Genomic DNA, 6,588 nt, shown 5'->3' with positions numbered 1-6,588 from the left:
AGTGGTAATTCCTACCAATTCATTACAAGATATGGTCAGATTCATTTCTTCTTTCTCTGGGGTTGGGTCCTGGTGTATATCCTATTCTTTTGACATTTCTTGATCCTTTTCTTCCTCCTCTTCACAATCAATGTAAAATAATTTCTTCTCAGCACACTTATGACCTTTAGTGAATTTTCTATCACAATTATAACAAAGCCCTTATTCTCTTTTTTCTTCCAATTGTTTTAGTCTCAACCTTGTAGGTGGTGAAAGGTTAGGAGAAACAATACTTCCATCTTTATAGTTATGAGTGGTAGGCTTCCTTGTTGCCATAATTTTGCTTTCAATTTTTCTTGCCAACATGTATGCCTTCTCCAATTAATCAGGTTCCCAAAGGTGAACCTCTTGTTGAATTTTATCCTTTAAAGTCCTTATGAAGACATCAATCTTCTGCTTCTCTAGAATATCATTTAACCTTATATTCAATTTTTGGAAGCCCTCAATGCGCTCTGTCATTGAACCCTTTTGTTTGAGATTTATCAACTGGCTAAAGAAGGTGTTTCTCTTTGTATCCTCATAATGTGCTATTATTTCCTCCATGAAAATTGACCAGGTGACAAGTGGTTTACGAGAACAAAGCCCTTTACACCATAAACATTTATTCGGTTCTAAATATTAAGATGCAATACGTACCTTTTGTAACAGTTGCACATCATGTAGATAAAAATATTTCTCCATATGTAGTATCCATGTTATGGGATCCTTGCCATCAAACTTCCTCGTATTGATATTTGGAATATGGTGCGTCTTTAATCCAATGTTAGATTCTATGAAATCATGATTAACATTTACTTTTTTCTCATCATGAGTTTCCTCTACTACCTTGTCATCATTAGGAGGCCTTTCTTATGGCATCTTTGTCCCACCTTCCTTCAAACCTTCCATGTATTTCTTCAAATATTCAATGCCTTTCTTCAAATCTTCTTCCCTACCAATGATATTAGCTTCCATGGCACATATAAAACTATTTATCTTAGCGTTGATCGCATTCTTCAAATCATCCATCCAATTTTTCTTACTAGGTGTTTCTATTTTCTTGATTCGAGTCATTCTTTTCCTTTCTTTTAGAAGCTCGATCTTGAATCTGTTGTATCTCTGAAATTTTGGATCTCCAAGGTCTGAACTTGTGACCTGAAGTAGCCCTCTATGTCCTCTTTCCAATGCCACCAATATGATCTAAATTGGATTCTCCAAGAAAGAGTTATACCCAATCTCTCAGGATGACCTGATTATATACTTTTCCAGTAGAGCGAACTTGTACGAAGTCCCACGTGTCACTTTTTCAACCTTTGGATCTGAAAAAAATATACATAAAATCACATTCCATCCTTTTTTTGTGTCTTCTTACACAATTTCAATCTAGTGCTCAGAGGAAAAGTTATGACGATTTTCCCAAGATCACCTGTTTGGGATGTAATTTGGAGCTTACAAAAACCCTAAGTGCCTTGGACCATATCTCCGAAAATATAAGGAAACAAGATCTGAAATTTGGGCTCGCGCTTTACCAAGATTTCAGATCAAATGGGTTTTAATTTATGAGTCTGAACCTTCGTAGAAACAAAATTATAGCAAAAATTCCACGATGACCTGTTTGAGATGGTGTTGTAGCAGCTACAACCACCCTCCAAAATGTTGCCTTATCCCATTTTGGAGCCTCCCTACCAACCTTACATAGAACTTTGCCTTGCTTCGTCAAGTACACAAGTTTCAATGTTTTTCATGCACAAAGGCAGCCTATCGATCACAGTTTGATCGATTCCCCTCATAGGTTGTTCACCTAGACTTGGTCGAGCTGCACGCTAAGCAGCTTCCCCTAGAAAATTGCACATTTCTGGAGGGCAACCAGCCTTCCCTCCAGAAATTGTGCAATCCTCTCTGGAAGCCTTCTAGGCTCCAGGATTGCATAATCCTGCCAGTTAACACTCCCAGCAGGATTTGCGCAAATTTCCCCAGCATGGCTCCTCAGCCCAGGATTTGCACAAATTTGAGCAGCAGTCAGTTGCTCTACCCAGAAATTGTGCAATCCTCCTGGCCAGTTAGCCTAGCTCCCAACCAGGAATACGCATTTTTCTCAAGTAGTTGAGTAGTTGTATGCATGAGCAGTTTGGTTGACCAGTTCCACCCGAGACCAAGGAAACTTGACTTGCATGCATGCATGACTGGTTCTTCCGGGAATAGGAAAAGGCAACATGGAAAAGGCATCCCATGATTTAGGGAGTTATTTTTAGCAGTCGTGGGTTACATGCAAAGTTGTTTTAGAAGTTTCCCTCCAAGTGTTGCTTTTTCCTAGATTTGTAGCATGTGTGTCATGAGCCCAAATTTATTTATTCAATGCATCAGAGCTCATTCTTTCACATTGACCTTGGAGCTCTGACATCCCACAGCACATCGAGGAATCTTCGACAAATCAGGCTCAGCGATTCACGGGTAAGTGGCCTCAACTTTTCTTTTTCAGCATTTCTGTCACTTTTTGTGTATTCACTTGTATGAGTGTTGTTTGCTTGATTTCTTTGCATGATTTTTGTCGTTTACATGTATACTAGTTTGTCCTAGCTCTGTTTTATTTTTTGTTTCTATATCATTGTTGTCACATGCATGAAACTGTTTTGCATGAATGTTCACCCAACCGACGAACTACTTCACCCACATGCATGTTGATCTATTTGTTAAATATTTCGTTCATGTTTCTCATGCACTGTGAATCACTTCTGCTATAACTTAGTGTCACCATGCATTCAGTGTCTTATTTTCTTTCACTGTCTCGTCGACGAGTCAGGCCAACCTTGTCCCGGGCTCTACCTCACTGAGACTGCTTTGTGCAATCTGGGGAAGGAAGGCTCTGCCTTCCTCTCCAGAAATGCAAACTTTTTCCCCGAACTAGTCTCCAAGACTGTTTTGTGCATTTCTGGAGGACAGTGACTATTGGCCCAGGAAATTGCGCAAATTTGTCCCTAGGCCTGCAGTCCTTCCCAGTTGGAATTGCGCATTGCGCAATCTCAGTGGCCAGCAGCCAGTCTTGATTGCACATTACGCAGATCCAGCAGCCATTCTTGCCTCTCAGACATCCCAGACTTCCTTTTGTGCAATTCTAACAGCAAGTCACCCAGCCTCCCAAAAGAAATTGTGCAATCTTGCTCATCTGTTTCCTAGGTATGTGTTGTGTCTCTCCTTAGAATTTTCTTTGTTTTCGTTGAAAGATTTCTTGCCATGAATGTTTCTCATTTGTAGATCTTTTTGGTGTTCATATGCCTCAATGGATTCCAAGATAACAGGATCTCAGGACACTGATGGAAATGTAGTTGGAGCAGCAGCTGAGAAAATGTCCTCTAGTGTGTCGATTTATGAAGATACAAAGTTGTATCTAGACAAGGACATCAAACTGAAGTGGCACAAATTCAATGAAACATTTGCAAGAACTTTTGGGGAACACCTCAAAGACCGTCAGGTGTACGTGAACATTCATAAGTCCAGCTTATACCGGATTGCATGCAGATATATCATGTTCCCATGTGTGGACATGATACATTGGATCATCTCTCACACTGATCCCAAGATGATGACCTTGAGCAGTGTCAATGGGATGAAGCTTACGACCTTTTGGGAATAGGATTATGATGAGATGTATCATATGTCAAAGCCTGTGACTATCATGGAGACTCCATTCAGCTTACCCAACAACAGTGCTAACTCCATAGATATTTGAAGGGTTGGGTAAAGGAGCCAGCTCATTTCAGGATGACACCCAACCAGGTCTATAAGACAAAGATACTGACGAAGACGTACCAAAACTTGATCATATTTCTTGTCAACTATATGGACAAGCAAGCATGGAAACCTTCCCACAGAGTTGGGTGGTTGCACTGGACCAAGTGCCTAGAGAAGGAAAACCATGTAACTGGTCCGTCATACTGGCTTATCGTTGAGGAGCAAGTCACAAAGGCTCAATAGTCACCCGGAGGTATGCATACAGATATTTACATGTCCTCCTACATCCTAGATGTGGTTTGTGCCTGACATGATTTCCCAGGCTTGGAGTGGGAATGGTCACTAGTGGAGACTGCTATGAACACATATTTCAAGTTGTTTTCTGAATGAAACTTCAAAATCACACGGCTGTCCAAACATTTTGTCATCCCTTTGTACAAAATGATATTTGAACAAGATCCACCCTACATCTCAAAGGAAGCAATGGAGGCATTGATAGGTATTGCAGATTGGTATGCCTCACCATATAACACTTTCATCTAATTGTTCAGTGCGGATAAGCCTCCACACGTTCTGCCAAAGTTTGCCTTGGACATACTTGTCATGTAGGAAGTAGCCTATCACATCTCGGTAGGATTTATAGCTAGACTGCAACAGAAGAAGAAGGCACCTTGGCCCACTCTTCCATTGCGAATTGGGTTATATGAGATCCGGAGTATCAAGCAAGCGGATTTCAAAGCGGAACTGGTGAAGAAATGCATGTTCGACCTCCGAAGTTACAATCCGTATGATCCACATTGCATTTTAAAGGATCATTGCATGAGAGTTCAGTTCAATTGGATCTACGGGGCGTTTCATTGGGCCGAGGAGGACCCATGGAGATATTGCTACAGTTTCTCTAGACCCAATGAACCAGTCGGATTCATTGTGGAGTGGTTAGCGAAGTAGCGTGAAGCAGCATCGCAGAGAGCAACAACAGTAGCAACAGTGGCAGTGAAGCCTAGCATACCAGTGTGTGACAAAGGGAAGAGCAATATTGTCGATCGCATGGAGGAGGATCAAAGCTACAAGTTTCGAGCAGATCCACTTGTAGAGAAATAAGCTATGGCTATAGAGGCAAAGAGGCAGCAGTGCGACAAGCGAATCGCGCGAAGGCAGAAGGATAAGAAGAGAATGGAAGAAGCAGAGAAGGAGTTGCATGAGCTGAGAGAGAAACTCCGAAAGGAACAAGAGCTACGCAAACAAGATAGGGAAGCACAACAATAGCAGATACACCAGGGGGCGCAGCACGTGCAAATAGACGAAGCAGCGCCCGTACAAGTAGTTGATTCATCTGAACAACTAGCATTAGGCGAACAGGGTGAACCATCACAGGGGAAAGACTTTTCTCATGAGATAGAACATGCACTTCAACAGTTGGATGCAGACATGGAGTAGCAAGAGTTGGAACAGGATACCGACCTCATGCCTCACCACAAAGAGGTCAACTCACACACTTCAATGCATCTAGAAGAAGAGAATGTCTCAAATGACCAAGGAGGCACTAAGATCCTTGGTTATCAGCCAAAAGAAGAGATGCACAACATCTTGTTTAATGAAGCCCAACATAGAGTTGTAGAGTCTCACAGAGTGTCAACTCCAGAGGATCAAACATCCCCTGTGCAAGTTGAAGAACGAGTCATCGTTACTAATGTGTGCAAGCATCCAACTGCTTTGGCTGATGCAACTAGAGTGTATGCTGAAGCTACTAGCTCAAGTGTTTTTTTTTATATAGCTCAGAATGAGCGAATGGCGAAGGAACTAAAGGTGGTCAAGTAAGGAGGAGACTCGGTGACAATGTCCACCCAAGTTGAATTGAAGAAGGCAATACTAGATGAAGTTTTGTCACTTGAAACAGTTATTTGATCATTGTACTCCAAGTTTGGTACCGTGCACAAGACGGTCGTCCATCTCAACGGATGGCAGCAGCGATGTGCTAGGAGAGCATGCATCTTGACGAACATACATGTTGTTGTTGATGACATGCAAACATGGATGATGAAGTACAAGGGAGCCCCTCTTCACTTGCCAAAGATGCTAAGGCCAAATGTGGTCGAGTTGAAAGCACATATTCAGAGTCAGATCTGGAACTATGAGGACCTCTCATAACTCATCGCTAGCATACAGGCTTCCCATGCACGAGTATTCAAGAGCATGGATGTTGTGGTGTGCACACATGCAATCCCATCACTTGGGGCTCTCACACAAGCGAAGACCAAGAAGCATGTCCGACTAGAGCTTGACTCGTACTTCGACGAGTTGATGCGCATTGCCACTAGACCAGAATTTCCTATCAGTGCAAACACCATGCACAATTATGTTGCTGGTTCGGCCACATTGAAGACACTAATGCGCATGCTTTCAGACGAGTTGGACAGAGGAGCCCGAGCAGTGTACCCAGATGCTATGGAGGTGAAGGTGAAGTTTCAGACAAATTTCACCACGAAACACATAGACACTATCAGAGACTACAGAGATTGGCATCAATATGTTACTATTGATCATCATGATGATGTTGAGCAGTTAGACTTCTATAGTTGTCTAAGTCTGAGTGATGTCTAGTTTGACTTTCTCAAGCCAATGTGTTCACATGGGTACATGTGCATTGTAATTTTGAGTCATGTCAAGTGTAATTCAAGTGTCAATAGTGAATGTAACAGTGATAGATTAGGTGAAGAGTCATGAGTGTAGTTGAATAGTCACAAAGGGGAATGTCAAGGGCCACCCTACCCTTTGCAATAAATAGTCCCTCATAACTCATTGTAAGGGCTTTTGGTCAGCCAAGCTTCTAATAAGACTATC

Source organism: Pinus tabuliformis, chromosome X (assembly GCF_031772625.1).
Source record: "Pinus tabuliformis cultivar Carrire ecotype Pingquan chromosome X, CPIR1, whole genome shotgun sequence".
Lineage (NCBI taxonomy): Eukaryota > Viridiplantae > Streptophyta > Pinopsida > Pinales > Pinaceae > Pinus > Pinus tabuliformis.
Note: the sequence above shows the minus strand (reverse complement) of the source record.